The sequence below is a fragment of the Gossypium arboreum genome, chromosome 7 (genome assembly GCF_025698485.1).
Source record: "Gossypium arboreum isolate Shixiya-1 chromosome 7, ASM2569848v2, whole genome shotgun sequence".
Taxonomy (NCBI): Eukaryota; Viridiplantae; Streptophyta; class Magnoliopsida; order Malvales; family Malvaceae; genus Gossypium; species Gossypium arboreum.
This window is the reverse complement of record NC_069076.1, coordinates 73,498,027-73,522,211: the sequence shown is the minus strand read 5'-3', so window position 1 is coordinate 73,522,211 and position 24,185 is coordinate 73,498,027. Positions and strand designations below refer to the sequence as shown.

The 24,185-nt window shown below is 37.7% G+C and overlaps 1 non-coding gene across 1 annotated transcript; it reads left to right on the top strand.

The window, feature by feature from the left end:
• The first annotated feature begins 2,320 nt into the window (after window positions 1-2,320).
• On the top strand, window positions 2,321-2,425 carry LOC128296150 (small nucleolar RNA R71). Its single transcript, XR_008286698.1, has one exon. It is a non-coding gene; the product is annotated as a small nucleolar RNA R71 (small nucleolar RNA).
• The last annotated feature ends 21,760 nt before the right edge of the window (window positions 2,426-24,185 follow it).

Genomic DNA, 24,185 nt, shown 5'->3' with positions numbered 1-24,185 from the left:
GAAATAGCCAGAGAGTCTGTCTAAAAAGCAGTAGTACATGTGCCCTGACAATCTTTCCAACATTTGGTCAATGAATGCAAGGGGGAAGTGATCTTTTCTCATGGTATCATTTAGCTTCCTATAATCAATGCACACTCTCCAACTTGTGACTGTCCTTGTTGGGATTAATTCATTCTTCTCATTGGCTAGAACAGTCATGCCTCCTTTCTTAGGAACAACCTGCACTGGACTCACCCAAGAACTGTCAGAAATAGGATAAATAATTTCAGCATCTAGGAGTTTAATCACCTCAGCTTTAACAACTTCCTTCATGTTGGGGTTTAGTCGTCTTTGGGCTTGTACGCATGGTTTATATTCATCTTCCATTAAAATTTTGTGGGTGCAAAAAGAAGTGCTGATCCCTTTAATGTCAGAAATTTTCCAAATTATAGCACTTTTATGCTCTCTTAATACTTGGAGTAATTCCTCTTTCTCCTTGGGTTGCATGTTGGATGATATAATTACCGGTAATGTAGAATTATTTCCAAGGAATGCATATTCCAAGTGATTCATCAATTGTTTAAGTTCTAGTTTGAGAGGTTATTCAATAGAGGGTTTTTGCTTCAGTTCATCTTTTACCTTAATTCCCTCATATTTTTCTAGTTTTGGGGAGGTTTCATTGGAGTTTAGTTCGGTTCCTATCTCAGAATCATCATCTACCCCCTCTCCTTGGAGGAGACATAGTTCCATCGTGTCCTTATGTACGATTTCCTGAAAAGAATATTGAGTAGCATGATCAATAGAGTCAATAAAATAACATGAGTCGTCCTGTTCCCTAGAAAATCTCATGGCATCATAAATTTTAAAAATAATCTCTTCGTCACCTATTCTAAGTACCAATTTACCATCACCCACATCAATTACAGCCCTAGTAGTGGCTAAAAATGGCTGACCTAAGATTAAAAGCACCTCAACATCTTCATCCATGTCAAGCACAATGAAATCAATAGGGAATATAAATTTATCTACTTTTATAAGTACGTCCTCTATAATTCCCTTAGGATATTTAACAGATCTATCTACTAATTGAATACTCATCTTAGTGGGTTTAGGTTCCCCAAGACCAAGTTGTTTAAACATTTTATATGGCATCAAATTAATACTGGCGACTAAATCAGCGAGTGCTTTATCATCATTCAAACTACCAATTAAGTAAGGAATAGTAAAACTTCCTGGATCTTTCAGTTGGGTTGGCAGTTTATTTTGGAGTATGGCTGAGCACTCCTCATTAAGTTCCACTGTAGATAAGTCTTCAAACTTCCTTTTGTTTGTTAGAAGCTCCTTTAAAAATTTTGCTTATGTAGACATCTGTGAGATAACTTCAACAAAAGGTAAGTTAATATGCAGTTGTTTAAAAAGTTCAAGAAATTTATCGAATTTTGCATCCATGAGGTCATTCTTCAACTTTGTTGGGTATGGTATTAGTGGTTTATATTCTTTTGGCATTAGATTGTCATTATTTTCGAGTTCGACCTTCTTTCTGTCAGCTTCTTGTGGTGGATTCTTTTCAGATTTAGCTAACACTTTCCCACTCCTTAGTGTAATTGCTTTCACATGCTCTTTTGGGTTGGGTTCAGTATTACTAGGTAGACTTCCTGGTGGTGTTTCAGAAATTAGTTTGGTGAGCTGTCCTATCTGAGTTTCGAGTCCTTAGATTATCGCTTGCTGATTCTTAAGTGTTGTCTCGGTATGCTGAAAATGAGTTTCTGACACTAAGATGAATTTTGTTAGCATCTCCTCAAGGTTCAGCTTTTTCTCTTGTTGGTAGGGTGGTTGTTGGAAGCCTGAAGGTGGTGGTGGTCTCTGATTTCCTTAGCCTCCCCATGAAACGTTTGGGTGGTTCCTCCAACCTGTATTGTAAGTGTTACTATAAGGATTATTTTGAGATCGAGGATTATTACCCATGTAATTGAACTGCTCGTTCTCTATGTTGTGGCCATAGGGTGGGTATTCTGAATTGCTTGATCCACCTCCACTTGCTTCGCATTGTATTACTGGGTGAACCTATGAAGAACCAAGAAAACTGTCAATTTTTCTATTCAAAAGTTCTACCTGGTTAGAGAGCATGGTGATCGAATCGATGTTAAAAACACCGGCTGCTTTCGTCGGCTTTGTCCTCATGACTTGCCACTGATAATTATTCAATGACATCTTCTCTATGAATTCATAAGCATCCTCAAGTGTCTTATTATTGATAGTTCCTCCAGCAGCTTCGTCAATCATCTGTCTATTCAAAGGATTCAGGCCATTGTGAAACGTTTGAACCCATAGCCAGAGTGGTAATCCATGGTGAGGGCACCTTCTCAAAAGGTCCTTGTATCTCTCCCATGCATCGTAGAGTGTTCCTAAATCCATCTGCACAAAAGAGGAGATATCATTACATAATTTGGTTGTTCTAGCCAGTAGAAAATATTTTAATAAAAATTTTTTGGTCATTTGTTCCCAAGTAGTGATTGACTCATGTGGTAACGAGTTCAACCACTGTTTAGCTCTATTCCTCAATGAAAAAGGGAATAACCGAAGGCGAATGGCATCATCAGAAACGCCATTGATTTTAAATGTATCGCAAAACTCTAGAAAATTTTCCAAGTGGTTGTTTGGATCCTCATCCTGCAAACCATCAAACTGAACAAATTGCTGTATCATTTGAATAGTGTTAGGTATCAGTTCAAAATTATTTGCAGCAACAGCAGGCCTAACTATGCTCAATTCAATTCCTATTAAAGAAGGTTTAACATAATCATACATAGTACGCAGAGCAGGATTCTGATTTACTGGATCAGCGGCAATCGCAGGGGGTAGCGGATTTTCCTGGTTTTTAGCCATCTCCTCGGTTGTGGTTGAAGTATCGTCCACTTGCTCTTCCTCTATGTATCTTAAGCTTCACCTTATTTCTCTTCAATTTCTGCAAACTGTACGATCGATCTCACTATCAAACAGTAGTGGTTCCGACGGGTTTCTTCTAGTCATACACTATAGCGAATGAAAGAAAAAAAGTAGAAAAGAAAATAAAAAATTTAAATTGCAAATAAAGTAAAATGGCTAAAGTAATAAAAATCGAGTATTCCTAATATCTTAGTTCCCAGGAAATGGCGCCAAAAACTTGATACGTGATATTCGTGACAGGTTTTAAAAAGTTATGATTAATCGTTCTTGAAACTAACTATTATCACAATGAAGGATAGTGTACCTATTGAATAGTAGTATAGCTTTAGCAAGACCAGATTGTCGAACCCAAAGGAACCAAGAGTACTAGTAATTACTTTCTTTTTATTATCTAGCCTAAAAATTAAGGGATTTGTTTATCCAAACTAATTAACTAAACTAAGAGTGCACAGAGAGAAATTGAGGAAAAGCTTTTGGGAGAACTCAATTGATTAAGACAATACCCAAGGAAAAATCCACCTAGACTTCACTTGTTATTTGACTCTGAATCAGACGATTTATTCATTTGACTTGATCCGTAGAAATCCTTAAGTTATATTATTATCTCTCTCTTGACTAATAACGTCTAACCCTAGGTTGATTAATTGAAATCTCTTTCTAATTAACGCCCTAGTGTTGCATTAACTCGATCTATGGATCCCCTTATTAGGTTTTACCCTAATCCGGTAAAATCTTGTCGCCCTATCTCTAGGCGTGCAATCAACTCCGCTTAATTATGACAAATTTACTCTTAGAAAGGGACTTTTGCTCTTCTGAATAAGCGCATTAACTTGAATCAATATCCTGGAATATTAAGACAAGAATTAAGAACACATAATTAAGAACAAGTTAAATATTTATCATACAATTCAGATATTAATAATAAGATCCGTCTTAGGTTTCATTCCCCTTAGGTATTTAGGGGGTTTAGTTCATAATTATAAAAGAAAACATCTCAGAAGAATAATGAATACAAAACATAAAGAAAACCCAAAACCCTTGAATGGAAATTGAAGGGAGATCTTCAATCTTGACGATGAATCCAGCTTATGAGATGGATCAATCAGCTTCCATTGAATAATTCCTTGCCTCCTACTCTGTGTCTCTGTTCTAAGTGCCTCTTCAGGTGTTTAAATAGGCTTTAGAATGCCTAAGCGCCCTTAAAAGTGGCCCTTTCTGCATAAGACTATACTTGGGCTCGTCAAGGACACGCCCGTGTGCGATTGCTCCAACCCGCAGTTAAGGCTGTTAAATAGGCACGGGCATGTAGTCTACCTGTGTAAGTCGTTCTTCGATCCTGCCAAATGGACACGGCCGTGTGGCTGAGGAAGTCCAGGCCGTGTTGATTTTCCATGTGGGTCCATGTTGTCTATTTTTGGCCTGTTTCTCGCTCTTTTTACTCTCCTATGCTCACCTAAGTATAAAACACAAAATTAAAGAATTAGGAGCATCAAATTCACCAAATCTAAGGAGTAACCATCCATAAATGTGCTAAGAATGGAATAAAAATATGTATAAATTACGATTTATCAGTATTTATTCTTGATAGTCACTTTATTGAGCTGCCAATAGTTGATATACAATCTCATAGTTCGGCCTTTCTTTTTCACAAACAAAATCGGTGTACCCAAGGGAGAATAACTCGGTCGTGCGAAGCCTCTATTTTTCAACTCTTTTAATTCAGCTGGTGCCATTCTGTACAGAGCTATCGATATCGGAGTTGTTCCCGGCACTAATTTAATACCAAAATCTACCTCTCGGATCAGTGGCAAACCCAGTAATTAATCAAGAAATACATCTGAATACTCGCACATAATTGGTACTGATTCAATCTTCTTTTCGTTCACTTTAGAATTGAGCACATAGCAAAGTAAGCTTCATAACTTTTTTCATATATTTTTAAGCTAACATCGAAGATATCACTGCCGGTAAACCATTTAGTTCATTAGACTCAATCCGAATAATCTCATCATTCTGGCATCGCAAATCAACAGTCTTCTGTTTACAATTCACAACTGCATCATGTAATGTTAGCCAATCCATACCTAGAATTATATCAAACTAGTCGAATGGCAACAACATCAAGTAGGTCGGAAAACATGTTTCTCGAATCATCAATGGACATTTTTTACATACTTTATCAACCAAGACACACCGGCCTAAGGGATTCAATACTCTAATCACAAATTCAATAGACTTTACAGGTAAAATCTTACTGGATACTAAAGTTTCACATACATAAGAATGAGTCGATCTAGGATCAATCAATGCAACAACACTAGTATCATTCAGAGTGAAAGTACCGGTAATAACAATTGGAGATGAAGCTTCTTCACGAGCGCGAATATAATAAGCTCTGGCAGGGGCGCGAGCCTTAGATCTAACAACTGTGTCTTTAGTTCCCCTCTGACTGCCACTCACATTACTCGTGTTTCTGGGTGGTCTACCTTGAGCTGACAAATTACTAGGTCTAGTATTCTGGACTATGTTTTCCTTAGCTAACTCAGGGCATTCACGAATGAAATGATCCATTGATCCACATTTAAAACAAGCCCGATCATTAAATCTAAAATTGTCGAGATGTCGTTTATCGTAATGTTTACATTCAGCTTGGTTCAGTCAGATGTTACCAACACTAGCTACTGAGGTAGCTTTTGAACTCATAGGTGGTCTGTCTCAATCACGTCTAGAATAACCAGCAGTAGCCTTTGAACGGCTAAAATAATCTCTAAAATTATTTGATGCTGAATGAAATGACTTATTCGATGATCTTTTTCGCGAATCCCCAACTTCAAAATCTACTTTTCTTTTCTCGTGCCCGAGCTCCTTAGCTTTACATGCTCGTTCAACAAGCACAATAAACTCTTTTATTTCCAGAATCCTGACTAACAACTTGATGTCCTCATTCAAACCATCTTCAAATCTCTTGCACATAATTTCTTTAGTCGAGACACATTTTCGTGCATATTGACTTAATCTCACAAATTCTCGTTCGTATTCCGTAACAGACTTACAGCCTTATTTCAACTAAAGGAACTCTTTGCGTTTCTGATCTATGAATCTCTGACTGATATACTTCTTTCTAAACTCAGTTTGAAAGAACCTCCAAGTAACTCATTCTTTTAAAACCACAGATATTAACGTTTTCCACCAATAATACGTCGTATCTCTCAAAAGTGAAATAACACATTTAAGACATTCATTAGGAGTACAAGACATTTCATCAAACGCTCGTATCGTATTCTCGAGCCAAAACTCAGCTCTCTCAGCATCATCATTAGGAGTAGCACGAAACTCTTCAACCCTATATTTTCTAATTTTATCAACCGGAGGTTTACTCAATCAGATTGGATCTATCACTTGTGGCAAAATTAGGACTTGTTGATGAAAAGGTGGGGGTAGAGGTTGTGGAGCAGCCGGATTAGTTCTAATATACTAAGTGAATCACTCATTCATCATCTGATATAAGGCTTGCTTAGCCTCTCCCTCGTGACTACTTGATATTAGTCTAGAATCGGATTGGACTGACCTTTGAGCGAGAGCGGGTGCATTACTTTCAACATCGTCAGCTACTACTCGATCGGGATCCAATTACTAAATAAAAACACATTTTAAATTATCAGGAATCATAACACTATCGCAGTTTATATAAATGGCATGTATAGCTAGACTCACACGCACCACGTTAGTCTTGGAACCGACTAAACCGTAGCTCTGATACCAATAAAATGTAACACCCCTAACTCGTATCCGTCGCCGAAATAGAGTTAGAGGCATTACCGGATAACACGCCTCATTCACATACACTTAATCATTCATAAACGAAATTCATTCAAACATTCACAATGTCCCTTATAAGGATATACGAGACCTTAAAATATGCTTAGAAGAGGTTCAGGAATAAACCAGCAACATTTACAAACTTAAGGAAACATACAAAAATTTTAAACATTTAAGGGTCACAGGCCCGTGTGCCTCACACGGGCATACATACTGACTTATACCATACAACTGCGGACACACCCGTATGCCAGGCCGTGTGAAATCTAAGGGGGTTACTGACTTGGGTCACACGACCGACCACACGCCCATGTGCTAGTCCGTGTGCCACACACAACCAGTAGACATGCCCGTGTGTCTAGGCCTTTCAAAACTGTAGGGTATATTATCTTTAAATCGAAGGGTACCTCAGGGGACACACGGTCGTATAACATGACCGTGTGTCACACACGGTTGAGACGCACACCCATGTCTCTGTTCTTGTGGACAAAAATAGGCCATCTATAAGGCCAACATGCTACCCAAAAAGGGTCATCCTTACATGCATAAACCAAAGCATAATTCATGACCAAATAATAACCAAAACCATACTTAAACATGCATAATTCAATCCATAATATCACCAAAATTTCATACTCAATTTCATGAACTAAAATCATACCAATCCATTTTTCTTAAACAACATATAACCAAACTCAAAATCATATCAAAACCTTACCATTTTAACTACCAAATCATGCCAAGATAGCCATTCACACATGACAATATATATACATGAATTATAACATTTTTCCATCACATAGTCTATACCAAAACCAATTCTATAGTCTCAATCATATTCATACCATATCACATGGTAAGAAATACACATAACACATATCATAACATCACTAGCCTATACAAGCCATATATCATTATTTACAATTTCAAAAATACCAAAATAATGTTCGATAGTGTGACGACGATCCTTGACAATCTCTGAGCTCACGGTAGCTTCGATAATCTATAAAACAATTGAAAAACATACAAAGTAAGCTTTCCAAAGCTTAGTAAGCCATATACAAATAAACTTATCACATAAAAAATTATAGACCAATTCATACATATGAATCATGGAAAAACATGATTGCAAGATCATATTTATCATATAACTCAATTGTTCATAATCACTTGCTTGTAAACGCATTATGTAACAGCCCGGTTTAGACCCTAGTCAGAACAGTGGTTTTGGGACCAGAAAATTGAGTCAGAAAAATATTTTAATATTATTTTTTGGTGTTTACAGTATATGAGTTAATATGTGTGAAAGTTTCGTGTGAAAATTTTATCGTTTGTGTGCTCGATTTTATAAAAGGACTTAATTGCGTAAAATGCAAAAGTGGAAAGCTATTTGTTGAAGTGCTACATTGTTATGGCTTTTATTATGTGGAGTCCTTATGTTGTAAATTGACCATTAAATATTTGAGTGGACAAATATGGACAACCATTATATAGTTTCTAATTAAATACTTCAGGTTAAAATAGTAAAAAGTAAAATAACGTGAAATAAAATAAAACAAAAACTAAAATGGCCATGCATTCATCTTTCTTGGTCGAAACATATGAAGAAAATAAAGCTTTGAAAGCTTTGAATATTCGACACCTTTGGAAGCTTGATTCAGGTATATGTGTTGCTCGGTTTTTGATAATTTTTAGGTTTTTGAGATCGTTGCTTCGAATACTAGCTACCCTGTGTTGAATTTTTTAATGTATTCATGAATTGCCATTGATGATTGCTTGTGGTTTTTTTTGTTTGATGATGCAAAATGAATATATGTTGTTAGAGTATCATGTTTAATTAAGTGATTTTTGGTAAAAATGTGTATTAAGGATTAAATTGTGAAATTTGAAAATTTAGGGTTCAAAAATTTGAAATAAATGAAATAATTGTGTTGCTAGGGGCTTTATTAAATTTTGGCTATGCTTGGGCGTGGTGAAATTTTGAATATTTTGTGTTTTGTGAAATAGGAACTAAATTGTGAAAAATGTGAAATGTTAGGGGCAAAATTGTAATTTTCCCATTTCTGTGTTTATCGATGAATTTGAATGAATATATGATTAAACAAGTCAAATTTGTATTAATTTAGATCAGAAAAGAGGAGATTGGATTTGGATCGGGGGAAATCAAAAGTTGTCGATTAGTCATTTCGGTCCGTTTGTCTCCGTACGAGGTAAGTTCATAAGTGAATAGATGATGTTAAATTGAATGTATTTATTATGTACATAGCCGGATTGAATTGTATGTATGTATAACTACGTTGCCGAATTGAATTTAGCATAGAATGATTTATTATGAGCATGACTTGATCGAATTACGATGACTGAAAGCCGCGTACGAACCTTAGGAATAGTTAGAAAACATATGTCATGATATAGGACTCCGATATGTGATTTCGTGTAAGACCACGTCTGGGACGTTGTCATCAAAATGAGATTTACGTGTAAGACCATGTCTGGGACATTGGCATCGTATATGATTTCATGTAAGACCTTGTCTGGGATAGTGGCATCGGTACTTGATTACATGTAAGACCACGTTTGGGACGTTTGCATTGTATGAGCTTTTTGAGCTATCCGAGTATCCTTATTGATTCTGAATGGTTCAACGGGCAATGTTGAGATAAGATCGAATGTAAAAACGAGCTAAATGGTTCAGGGTGGTGCAAAGTTAAATGTTCATGAAATAAGGTAAGTATAGTACTTGAGATGATGATATAAACTATGCGTGTTAAAAGAGTGATTTATATGTATATGAGATTGTTCATATTTGACATAGTTGAAATTATAATGCTAATGTTTATTTAATAATTTTATTTGCTTATGACTTACCAAGCTATTTAAGCTTACTATGTGTGTGCTCGTTAGTTGTTTTATAGATTTTGTAAGCTAGTTACGAGATCGGGGATCGTCAAGGAAATTCATCACACTATCAATCACCTTTTCGGTATTTTATAAGTTTGAACTTTGAACCTATGGCATGTATAGGCTAGATAATATATTTGATCTTGAAGTATGTATATATTTAGCCATGCAAAAATGGCTTGATTATAATGCTAATGGTTGTGTAAATTCGGTCATGGTTTAAGCTTATATGGAAAGTAATCTCATGGTATATATATGTTGTGGTGCTTGGTCATGTGTTTCGGCAATGAGGTAAATGATGGATGCTTGTTGAGTTATAGTATGTAACATATTAGTTAAGTAATATGCATGTCATATATGTGTGGTGTGCTTGGTATATGCTTACTGTTAAAATTAATAATATGTATGGCTTATAATTGTTCATTATGGTTGACATATTGGTATGTTTTGCATTTGTTGATTTTCATGATTCGGCTCAAATGAAATAAAACATGGTTGATGGATATATATTTCGGTTGTGGCTTAATATTGGCTTATTTAGAATGTATGATTTGTATTATGAATTAGTTTAAGTTAGTAAGCTTAATACGGAGTATATATATTTGTGATGTTTGTTATATGATTCGATAAAGGGGTAATGATAAGCATAATGAATATTCGACCATCATACAAATTTATTTCAGAAGTGAGTTTATGGCATATTTTATGTGATGGAATGGTATGATTATTGTGTATATATTTGAGGATTGAAATTATGACCATTTAGATAGTTAAAAATGTTAAGTTAATGTTTATAATTGGCTAGTCATAAGTAAAATAAGTGTACATGCCAACGATATGATCATGTGTAGTTGGTTATTTAGATTCGGCTTATGATGGCTAATAATGATCATGATTTGTAATGGCAATGTGATAGCCCAAAATTGACCCTAGACGGGATGTGGTTTCGGGACCACAAAACCGAGGCATAAAAATAATTTAAAATTTATTTTGATGCCTATGATATGTGTTAATTCATGTGTGACATTTTTGATGTTTCGATTTAGAGTTATAAATGTGAATTTCACTAGAAGGGACCTAGTAGTAAACTTTGAAAGTATGATGGGGAAATGTGTGATGACTAGTTGATAATGCATGCAAAAATAAAGGATTTGCATGTCAAATTTCCCCAAAGGAAGCTTAGTGGCCGGCCATGACATGGTTTATGGGCAAAGAAAACATGTTGAAACATGTTTTGTTAATGGATGATGAGGAAATGATAAAAAATTAAGCATGTAGGAAGAGAAACAAAAATCAAAATTTGCTTATCCTTTCCCCCTTTGTGCCGTGAGTGAAAGAAAAGCAAAGAAAAAATTTGTTCATCCTTGTTCTTTCCTTTTGGCCGAAAATACTAAGGAAGAAGATAGGATTTTTGCTCCATTTTGGTTTAGAAGAGATCTAGAAGGAGATTTGGCTATACATGCATCAAGATTAAGGTATGTATAAGGTTGTGTCATGAGATTCATGTATGTTATAGTTGCTAACTTGATGTTCATGATTAGCCATGGTTCAAATCCTTGTTATGCCATAGAAATGGTATTTGGCCAAGGTTGATCTTGTGTTGAAGCCATTGCATGCTAAGTGTGAAGCTTGCTAATGATGCATGCAATGATGGATTGACTACTCTTGAAAATTTCTTTTTAGTATTCTTGAGTAGGGCATTGAGTCCTTTGTTTAACCATGACCAAAATTATAAGGAGTATGGTGTGTGATGTATTCGCCATGGCATGCTCATGAGCATGGTTTATGCTTCTTGCATGATAGTTAAATTTTGTGTTTTGGATGGTTATGGACACCTTGAAATTGACCTTGCACCTATATGAGTTATATGTGATTTTACATGATGATACAATGGATGTGAAAATATATGCTAGATTAGGAAAAAATTGATTAAGTGTTCATAAGGTGAAATTAGGTGTTTAAAAGATGTTATAGTTGACATTGTATATATATACATATATACATACATTCGACCATATGGGGTATAAATGGGCATAGGTGTTAAATACTTTGTATTGGAAATTTTGATAAATAAGTAGCAATAAATTAAGATGAGATTGAGTAAATTTTCAGCTTAGTTGTGTTAAGTATTCGGCAATAATCATAATAATGTATGTGAATGCCATATGTTTGTGTTTGATGGAGAGGTAAATTGTTTGATTTAGCTCAAGAGCAAAGGGGAACTAAATCGGACAAAGGAAAGGAGAAAGCAAACGAGTAGCTGAATTGGAACCGTTCTACCCAAAACAAGGTAAGTCATTAAGCACATATGTTTGATATTGCTTAAATGATTGTAAAATCTATGCAATTGTGTTTAATGGGATGCTATATATATATATAAATGAAATTGTATGTGTATGGAGTGATGACAATTGTTGAATGTAAAAGAAATAGTGAAATGTGTAGAAAGTTTGCTTTCGGCACTAAGTGTCTTGGGCAATACGTGTGTACGGTGACTAGATTGGCACTAAGTGTGCGTCTTTGAAATATATGGCACTAAGTGTGCATCTTGGAAATATCTGACCTTTGGGTGTGCGAGCTCGAAGGGTATGGCACTATGTGTGCGGGCTTAAATCGCATGGCACTAAGTGTGCGAAATCGAGTATTAAGCACTGTGTGTGCGTACTCTATATATATGGAGGGTGTGTCTCCATCGAGTTGAGTATGGACAGCAGATCGGGTAAGTACCTTGAGCTCATGACGATTAGGAAATACGTTCATGCTCGAGGTTGAGCTTGGTAAGCTTTAGATCTATGTGATGATTGCAATTGTATAATTGTGGTGTGAATGAGTTGGTGTGTAAAGTGCCTCAAATATCTTATTGTATAGAATATGAAATGTGGATGTATGACTTGGTATGAGATTGAACCGAAATGTCCGAGGATTTATGGTATAGTTTCGAAAGGTCGTAATTGACCCCTGTAGCATGGGTGACTTTAAATAATAAACTGTACTAATTGGCTCGACCAAAAATTCTAGAAAAAAATGTGTAGATGGTATTACGAGTCTAGTTTCAGGAAAATTTACGAACGATTTTGAATTTTTAAGGTGATGATGACGTGATTTAGCTAGCTTTGCTCGAAGTAAATCAAATATTTCAAAGAGAGAAATAAGGAAGTAAGCCCGGTAACACCACGTGTTCAAATCCGTGACGGTCACGGGTTTGGGGTGTTACATTTTATTGGTATCGAGCTATGGTTTAGTCGGTTCTAGGACTACCATAGGCGTGTGAGTCTAGCTATACATGCCAAATTGTTAGTGCTTAATAATGTGATGACTTGACGGTTGAAATTTTTGTTTTGATTAGCGATGGAACCCGGGATAGAGAGACCCTTGGCGGATGACGTTGAAAGTGTAGCGGCTGGTCTCGCGCAAGGGACACCGCCTGTTGAGCCTCAGTCATCCGCGAATAATCAAAATGAAGGGGCGAAACAAGCCGTCTTCACCATGATGAATGAGTGGGCCGCGCAATATGCCCGAACCAACCCGGCTGTCCAACCATTCCCGAATTTAAATACTCCGCCCCAAGAGTCTGCAATGCCTCCAGTTACTAATCCTGTGAGGCTAAGCAAACCACCTGTAGACTTGATTAGGAAGCGCGGGGCCGAGGAGTTCAAGGCCATAGTCACTGATGATGCCGAAAGAGCCGAATTCTGGCTCAATACACCATTCGAGTGTTAGATGAACTGTCATGCACACCCGATGAATGTCTTAAGTGTGCTATATCCTTGTTGCGAGACTCGACTTACTATTGGTGGAGGACTTTAATTTCCATAGTCCCAAATGAACGAGTTACTTGGGATTTCTTTCAATCCAATTTCAAAGAAATACATTAGTCAACGGTTCATCGATCGAAGCGTAAGGAATTCTTGGAACTCAAGCAAGGCCGGATGATCAGATCTCGAATATGAACATGAGTTCATAAAACTTAGTCGGTATGCTCGGAGTGTGTGGTGATGAGGTTGCTATGTGCAAAAGATTTGAAGAAGGATTGAATGAAGACTTAAAGTCGCTAGTGGGTATTTTGGAGATAAAGGAGTTCGTAACACTAGTCGAACGAGCTGCAAGGCGGAAGAACTCGGAAGGAAAAGAAGAAGGCTAAATTTGAAGCAAGAGATTACCATAAAAGATCAACGAGTAAAGCTCCGTTCTCGGTGTAAAGAGGTTCGTGGAGGACACCAAGAAGTCGAGGGCGATCGGGAATTTCCATTAGAGCCCGACCATCGACGGACTCCGAGCTACTTCGATAGCTAGTGTGGGCAATAATCGTCAAGAGAGACACGAATGCCCCAATGTGGAAGACGACACCTAGGTGAATGTTGGGGTAAGTCATTAATAGGGCTGTTATGGATGCATTCAAGGACCACTTCATTAGAGATTGCACGGAGCTAGATGAGAAGAATAAGATGCAAGATGTAAGACCTAGTGGAACAATGGCTAGAGGTAGGCCCCGAGAATTTACGGAGGTAGGGTGGCAACCAGAGAGGAGCCCTAATACTACTGTCCGGTCCGAGACACATGCTTCGCTAGGGCATATGCCATCCGCGCACGAGAGGAGGCATCCTCCCCGACGTTATCATGGTACTTTTACTCTCTTTGATACTAGTGTGATTGCATTGATTGACCCCGCTCTACTCATTCATATGTATGTGAAACCTTAGCATCCAAGAAGACTCTACTGTTGAGTCTCTTGAGTTCGTAATTCAGTGTCAAACCCTTTGGGTCAATACGTTTTCGTTGATAAAGTGTGCAAGAGATGCCCCTAATAATTCGAGAATCTGTTTTTTACCGATCCGATGCTTCTACCATTTGATGATTCGATGTTATTCTTGGTATGGATTGGCTGACCGTACATGATGCAGTGGTGGACTGCAAAAGGAAGACCATTGATTTGAGGAGTACAAATAATGAGGTAGTCCGAGTCGAGTCTCTCGATTTAAAAGGAGTGCCGATAGTATCTTCTATGACCGCCGGAGGTACATGAAAAGGGTGTGAAACATACCTTGCGTATGTGTTTGAAAGTAAAGAGACGGAAAGGAAACTCGAATCGGTACCAGTGGTTTGTGAGTATTCGGATGTTTTTCCGAGGAGTTACCGGATTGCCACCGGTTCGAGAAGTGGAATTCGACATCGGTTGTACCGGTACTACGCCGATCTCAATAGCCCCATATCGTATGGCATTAACGGAATTAAAGGAATTGAAGGTTCAATTGCAAGAATTGACGGATAGAGGTTTCGCTCGATCGAGTTTTTCTCCATGGGGCGCACCAGTATTGTTTGTGAAGAAGAAGGACGGAACTATGAGATTATGCATCGACTATCGTCAGTTGAATAAAGTGACGATAAAGAACAAATATCCGTTGCCACGAATTGACGATTTGTTTGATCAATTAAAGGGAGCCTCGGTGTTTTCAAAGATAGATTTGAGGTCGGGTACTATCGGTTGAGGGTCCAGAATCGGACATACCCAAGACGCTTTTAGAACGAGGTACGGTCACTACGAATTCTTGGTAATGCCGTTTGGGCTTACTAATGCCCCTGCGGTGTTTATGGATTTAATGAATAGAATTTTCAGGCCATACTTGGATCGGTTCGTAGTTGTATTTATCGATGACATTTTGGTCTATTCGAGAGATGAAACTGAACATGCTGAACACCTGAGGCTAGTGTTGCAAATCTTACGAGATAAGCAGTTATACGCAAAGTTCAGTAAATGTGAATTTTGGTAGAATGAGGTTAGCTTTTTGAGGCACGTGGTGTCCGCATCGGGTGTTAGGGTGGACCCGAACAAAATTTCGGCCATAGTCGATTGGAAACCTCCAAGAAATGTTACCGAGGTTAGGAGCTTTTTGGGGCTTGTCGGATACTATCGACGATTTGTGAAAGGTTTTTCGATGATAGCTGCACCGATGACAAAACTACTTCAAAAAGATGTTAAGTTCGAGTGGTCGGAACGCTGTCAAGAAAGTTTCGATCGACTAAAAACCTGTTTAACCGAGGCCCCGGTACTAGTACAGCCAGAGTCCGGTAAAGAGTTTGTCATATACAGTGACGTATCCTTGCTTGGGTTGGGTTGTGTGTTGATGCAAGAAGGTCGAGTTGTGGCTTACGCGTCGAGACAACTAAAGCCGCACGAAAGAAACTATCCGACTCATGACCTTGAACTAGCAGCCATAGTGTTCGCCTTGAAGATATGGCGGCATTACTTGTTTGGAGAAAGGTGCCACATTTATTCGGACCACAAGAGTCTAAAATATTTGATGACTCAGAGAGATTTAAACCTGCGACAAAGACGTTGGCTTGAGTTGTTGAAAGACTATGAACTCATCATTGATTATCACCCGGGAAAGGCCAACGTGGTGACCGATGCTTTAAGTCGTAAAGCACTGTTTGCTTTGAGAGCGATGGATGCTCACCTATCCATTTCAACCGAGAAGGTGCTAGTAGTCGAATCAGAGGCCAAACCGTTGTTGATTCATCAAATACTTGAGTCTTAGAAGGTCGATGCTGAATTGGTCGCCAAGCGAGCCGAATGTGTTTCGAATGAAGAATTGGAATTTCAGATTGACGACAATGATTGCTTGACGTTCAAGGGTCGATTATGTATTCCAAGGAATTCGGAACTTATTTCGATGATTTTGAGCGAGGCTCATAGTAGCCGAATGTCAATTCACCCGGGGAGTACGAAGATGTACAACGATTTGAAATGTCAGTTTTGGTGGCATGGTATGAAACGAGACATCTCCAACTTTGTTTCGAGATGTTTAATATGTCAACAAGTGAAAGCGGAACATCAAGTGCCATCAGGGTTACTTCAACCGATCATGATACCCGAGTGGAAATGGGATCGAGTCACAATGGACTTTGTATCCGGACTGCCATTGTCAGCAAGTAAGAAGGATGCGATTTGGGTCGTTGTAGATAGATTGACTAAGTCGGCCCACTTTGTCCCCGTACGTACGGACTTTTCAATGGACAAACTAGCCGAATTGTACGTTTCTCAGATTGTGAGATTACACGGGGTGCCTATTTCCATCGTGTCGGATAGAGATCCGAGATTTACCTCGCGATTTTGGAAAAAGTTGCAAGAAGCTTTGGGTACCAAGTTGCATTTCAAGACCGCCTTTCACCCCAAACCGATGGTCAATCTCGGCGGATAATTCAAATACTTGAGGATATGTTGAGATGTTGCATCCTCGAGTTCGATGGTTCATGGGAGCGGTATTTGCCTTTGATTGAATTCGCTTACAACAATAGTTTTCAATCAAGTATTAAGATGGCACCCTACTAGGCTTTGTACGGTCGTAAATGCCGTACACCATTGTTTTGGACTGAGCTCGGTGAAAGCAAAATTTTTGGGGTGGATTTGATTAGAGATCTGAAGAAAGTGAAAGTAATCCGTGAGAGTCGAAGATAGCCTCGATCGTCGAAGTCGTGCAGCGGATCTGAAACGTAAAGACATCGAGTATCGGTGGGAGATAAAGTGTTTCTCAAGGTTTCGCCTTGGAAAAGATACTCGATTCTACCGTAAGGGCAAGTTGAGCCCGAGGTTCATTGGGCCATATGAGATATCCGAGGAGTCGGTCCGATTGCATATCGTTTGATTTTGCCCCGAACTCGAAAAGATTCACGATGTCTTTCATGTTTCGATGCTTGACGCTATAGATCCGATCCATCGCACGTGATTAGTCCATCGAGGTTGAAATTCAAGCCAATATGAGTTATGAGGAAGAACCGATTCGTATCCTATCACGTGAAGTGAAAGAGTTGCGAAACAAGCGGGTTCCGCTAGTGAAAGTGTTATGGCTCAAACACGGATAGAAGAAGCTACTTGGGAAACCGAGAACTCCATGCAAGAGCGATACCCAACCCTATTTACGGTAAGATTTTCGGGACGAAAATTTCTTAAGTGGGGAGAGTTGTGACAACCAAAATTGACCCTAGACGGGATGTGGTTTCGGGACCACAAAACCGAGGCATAAAAATAATTTAAAATTTATTTTGATGCCTATGATATGTGTTAATTCATGTGTGACATTTTGATGTTTCGATTTAGAGTTATAAATGTGAATTTCACTAGAAGGGACCTAGTAGTAAACTTTGAAAGTATGATAGGAAATGTGTGATGACTAGTTGATAATGCATGCAAAATAAAGGATTTGCATGTCAAATTTCCCCAAAGGAAGCTTAGTGGCCAGCCATGACATGGTTTATGGGCAAAGAAAACATGTTGAAACATGTTTTGTTAATGGATGATGAGGAAATGATAAAAAATTAAGCATGTAGGAAGAGAAACAAAAAATCAAAATTTGCTCATCCTTTCCCCTTTGTGCCGTGAGTGAAAGAAAAGCAAAGAAAAAATTTGTTCATCCTTGTTCTTTCCTTTTTGGCCAAAAATACTAAGGAAGAAGATAGGAAATTTTTGCTCCATTTTTGGTTTAGAAGAGATCTAGAAGGAGATTTGGCTATACATGCATCAAGATTAAGGTATGTATGAGGTTGTGTCATGAGATTCATGTATGTTATAGTTGCTAACTTGATGTTCATGATTAGACATGGTTCAAATCCTTGTTATGCCATAGAAATGGTATTTGGCCAAGGTTGATATTGTGTTGAAGCCATTGCATGCTAAGTGTGAAGCTTGCTAATGATGCATGCAATGATGGATTGACTACTCTTGAAAATTTCTTTTAGTATTCTTGAGTAGGGCATTGAGTGCTTTGTTTAACCATGACCAAAATTATAAGGAGTATGGTGTGTGATGTATTCGCCATGGCATGCTCATGAGCATGGTTTATGCTTCTTGCATGATAGTTAAATTTTGTGTTTTGGATGGTTATGGACACCTTGAAATTTGCCTTGCACCTATATAAGTTATATGTGATTTTACATGATGATACAATGGATGTGAAAATATATGCTAGATTAGGAAAAAATTGATTAAGTGTTCATAAGGTGAAATTAGGTGTTTAAAAGATGTTATAGTTGACATTGTATATATATACATATATACATACATTCGGCCATATGGGGTATAAATGGGCATAGGTGTTAAATACTTTGTATTGGAAATTTTGATAAATAAGTAGCAATAAATTAAGATGAGATTGAGTAAATTTTCAGCTTAGTTGTGTTAAGTATTCGGCAATAATCATAATAATGTATGTGAATGCCATATGTTTGTGTTTGATGGAGAGGTAAATTGTTTGATTTAGCTCAAGAGCAAAGGGGAACTAAATCGGACAAAGGAAAGGAGAAAGCAAACAGTAGTGAATTGGAACCGTTCTACCCAAAACAAGGTAAGTCATTAAGCACATATGTTTGATATTGCTTAAATGATTGTAAAATCTATGCAATTGTGTTTAATGGGATGCTATATATATATATAAATGAAATTGTATGTGTATGGAGTGATGACAATTGTTGAATGTAAAAGAAATAGTGAAATGTGTAGAAAGTTTGCTTTCGGCACTAAGTGTCTTGGGAAATATGTGTGTACGGTGTGAGATTGGCACTAAGTGTGCGTGTTGGAAATATATGGCACTAAGTGTGCATGCTGAAATATATGGCACTAAGTGTGCATCTTGGAAATATCTGACCTTGGGTGTGCGAGCTCGAAGGGTATGGCACTATGTGTGCGGGCTTAAATCGCATGGCACTAAGTGTGCGAAATCGAGTATTAAGCCTCGTGTGTGCGTACTCTATATATATGGAGGTGTGTCTCCATCGAGTTGAGTATGGACAGCGGATCGGGTAAGTACCTTGAGCTCATGACGATTAGGAAATACGTTCATGCTCGGGGTTGAGCTTGGTAAGCTTTAGATCTATGTGATGATTGCAATTGTATAATTGTGGTGTGAATGAGTTGATGTGTAAAGTGCCTCAAATATCTTATTGTATAGAATATGAAATGTGGATGTATGACTTGGTATGAGATTGAACCGAAAGGTCCGAGGATTTATGGTATAGTTTCGATATGGATGAGTACCTAGCCTCGTTTATTGTTTCATGTTGTGATAACTTTATCAATGGATGATTGTTGAATGCTTATGACTTCATCGAGTTATAAACTCACTCGGTGTTTTCTTGTCACCCATTTTAGGTCTCTTGGACTCGTATTGTTGCGTGCTCGGAACCGTCGTTGAAGTCATCACACCGGCTGAAAATCTTTTGGTATTGTCTTCGTAGTTGAGCTAGGAGAACATTTGGCATGTATAGGCTATTTTGTTTTGTCGAATTGTGGGTTGTAAACTTTAAGCCATGCGAAAATGGCCTATGTGGTCGGTTGAGTGTGATTCTAAAACCTATAATTATGAGCCTTAGAAACCTAAATTTTGATAAGGTGGCCATAGTTTGTATTATGTATGATGTAATAGTTGGCCATGGAAGATTTATGAAATAGTCATTGTTTGCTTTGGTAACAGATGCTGCCAGCAGCATTGAGGTGAGATGGAAAAATCACTAAAAATAGTAGAAGTAGAATTAAATAGTGAATAAATTATGAAATTTAACCTTGATGAATCTATTTTCATATGGACGAAACGAAATGACCATATGAGCAGTATACTGAGAGATATTAAAGTTCTCGTGAGACAGGGCCAGAACGGTTTCTGGATTCCCTGTCTCGACTTTGAAAATTTACCATAAATTATCCAGAAGGAATTAGAAGTCGTGCCTTATATGTGCAGATTTCCTTTTGAGTCTAGTTTCATTAGAATCAAATGGCATGAGCATTGAAGCTTTGTACGAGAAGATATCCAGGTCGTAATGCGCGAAGGTCAGTGTAATTGACCCCTGTAGCATGGGTGACTTTAAATAATAAACTGTACTAATTGGCTCGACCAAAAATTCTAGAAAAAAATGTGTAGATGGTATTACGAGTCTAGTTTCAGGGAAAATTTACGGAACTGATTTTTGAATTTTTTAAGGTGACAGTGACGCAGCTAGCTAGCCTGCCTGGAACAGAAATCAAATATTTCAAAGAGAGAAATAAGGGAAGTAAGCCCAGTAACACCACGTGTTCAAATCCGGTGACGGTCACGGGTTTGGGGTGTTACAGGCAAAGTTAGTTTAATATTGAATGGTAAATTTTTTTTTGTGTGTGCTACTTTTGAACCTAAATTTGATAGCCAAAATAGTTGAGAAGGGAATTGGTTGTGTGAGCGCAATTTATGCATGATAATTAGCATGCGAATGGGGTGTACTATGGTTTGTATTTTGTGCTCATATAATGGTTCATAGTGATAGGCTAAAATGCGCTTTATATATGTTGCATTAAAGTTATGTTCGGCCATATGGTAATGATACTAAGGTTGCATATGTGTTTGGACAATAATTAGTGTGTAATAGTTTGTTTGGTTTTTAACATGTGCACATGCAGAGTTAAGGAAATGATATGTTTGATATTTGTCAAATTAAATAGTATATTTGCATGCATTCGTTATATGTTTGAATGTCTTAGTATATGCACATGGAATTTTTCATGTATTAAGTTATGTTATAATTTGATTATTTGAATGCTATAAAGGAGATGTATATATGATTCGTATAATTGAGTTTATATTACCTTAAACATGAATAGTAATGAATGACTCTCATAAGTTGTGTATTATTCGGTAATACCTCGTAACCCTAATCTGGTAACGGATACGGGTTAGAGGTATTGTATTTTATTGGTATCAGAGCTACAGTGTAGGCTATTCTAGGACTAACATAGCGCATGTGAGTCTAACTATACATGCCATATTCTTATACTAAGATAGTGTGATGATTCATGACATTTAAAAATGTGTTTTCATATAGTAAATGGATCCCGATCAAGCCATAGCACCGACTGATTCTAGGCCGATTTCGAGTAACTAAGAGGGAGAGGCTAAACAAGCCTTCTTCCAAATGATGAACGAGTGGTTCACGAAGTTAGTACGAATGAGTCCGGCTGCTCAACAACCTCCACCCCAGCCTAATCCTCCTTAGATACCTGTAATACCTCAAGTTATTGATCCGATGAGATTAAAAAAGCCCCCGGTTGATAAAAAAAATACGACACTGAAGAATTCAAAGCCACTGTTGATGACGATGCTGAGAGAGCTGAATTCTGGCTTGATAATACTATCTGTGTGTTCAATGAGCTGTCATGTACCCTTGACGAGTGTATTAAATGTGCTGTATCTTTGCTTCGAGATTCTACATATCACTGGTTGAATACACTAGTATCGATGGTTTTGAAAGAGCGGGTTACCTAGGAGTTCTTTTAGACCGAATTCTAGAAGAAATATATCAGCCAAAGATTTATAGATAAAAAAAGAAAAGAATTCCTTGAGTTAAAACAGGGTCACATGACAATGACAAAATAAGAACGAGAATTTGTGAGACTCAATAGATATGCTCGGGAATGTGTATCAACTGAAGCAATAATGTGTAAAAGAGTTGAAGACGGGTTGAATGAAGACATTAAGTTGCTAGTCGCTGTTCTAGCAATAAAAAGTTCGTGGCACTAGTCAAGAGAGCATGCAAAGCTGAAGAGCTCGGGAAAAAGAAGAGAAAAGCTGATTTCGAAGCTAGAGATTCACAAAAGATATCATCGAGTAGGTCATTTTAGTCAGCATCAAAGAAATTTTGGGATGTTTTTAACCGTTCAAATACTACTGTATGTCATTCTAGATGGGATCGAGATAGACCACCTATGAGCTCGGAAGCCACCTCGATTGCTAGTGTTGGTAACATTTGGCTGAACCGACCTGAGTGCAGACATTATGGTAAATGACATCCTGGATACTGTAGATTGAATGATCGAGACTATTTTAAATGTGGATCGATGGATCACTTTATTCGTGAATGCCCTAAGTTAGTTGAACAAAACACAGTGCAGAATACGAGATCGAGTAACATGTCAACTTAAGGTAGACCACCCAGAAATATGGTAATGTGAGTAGCAGTCAGGGAGGAACTAAAGACACAGATGTTAGATCTGAGGCTCGCGCACCTGCCAGAGCTTATGCTATTCGCGCTCGTCAAGAGGCTTCATCCCCAAATGTTATTACATGTACTTTCACTCTCTATGATACTAATGTTGTTGCATTGATTGGTCCTGGATCGACTCATTCTTATGTATGTGAGACTTTAGTATCCAGTAAGACTTTGCCTGTAGAGTCTACTGAGTTTGTGATTAGAGTATGGAACCACTTAGGCCGATATGTCTTGGTTGATAAAGTATGCAATAATTGTGTGTTGATGATTCGAAATTCATGTTTTCTAGCCGATTTGATATTGTTTCCATTCGACGAGTTTGATATAATTCTGGGTATGGATTGGCTAACGTTTCATGATGCTATTGTGAACTGCAAACGAAAGACTATTGATTTGTGATGCCAGAATAGTGAGATAATTCAGATTGAGTCTAATAATCTGAATGGTTTGCCGAGAGTGATTTCTTCGATGCTAGCTCAGAAATATGTGAGAAAAGGTTGTGAAGCTTACTTTGCTTATGTACTCGACTCTATGCCAGTATTCAGATGTGTTTCATGAAGAGTTACCGGGTTTGCCGCTGATCCGAGAGGTAGAGTTTGGTATTGAGTTAATACCGGGGACAACTTCGATATCGATAGCTCCATACAGAATGGCACCGACCGAATTAAAAGAATTGAAAGATCAGTTGCAAGAATTGACTGATAGAGGTTTCGCACGACTGGGTTTTTGTCCCTGGGGTGCACCAGTTTTGTTTGTAAAAAAGAAAGACGGAACTATGAGAATGTGCATTGACTACCACCAGCTCAATAAAGTAACTATAAAGAATAAATATCCTCTGCCACAAATTGACGATTTTTTTGATTTGTTGAAAGAGGCTATAGTGTTTTCAAAGATTGATTTGAGATCGGGTTATTATCAGCTGTGGGTAAAAAACTCTGATTTGCCGAAAACTACTTTTCAAACGAGGTACGGAGACTATGAGTTTTTGGTTATGCTTTTTAGACTTACAAATGCACTTGCTGCTTTTGTGGATCTAATGAATCGGATCTTCAGACAATATTTGGATCGATTTGTGGTTGTGTTTATAGATGACATCTTGAAATATTCCCACAACGAATCTGAGCATGCCAAACATCTGAGAATAGTGCTACAGACTTTGCATGATAAGAAGTTGTATGCGAATTTTAGTAAATGTGAATCCTGGTTATGAGAAGTTGGTTTTATCAGACATCAGCATCGGGTATTAGACTTGATCCAAGCAAAATTTCGTCAATTCTAGAGTTGAAGCCTCTAAGAAAAGTTTTCAAAGTCCGAAGTTTTTTGGGACTCACTGGTTATTATATATGGTTTGTAAAAGGTTTCTTTTTGATTGCAACCCCTAAGACGAGACTATTTCAGAAAGATGTTAAGTTCGAGTGGTCAAAAAAGTGCCAGAAAAGTTTTGATCAGTTGGAATCTTTATTGACAGAAACTCCAGTACTAGTTCAGCCAGAGTCAGCTAAAGAATTTGTTATCTATAGTGATGCGTCTTTTAA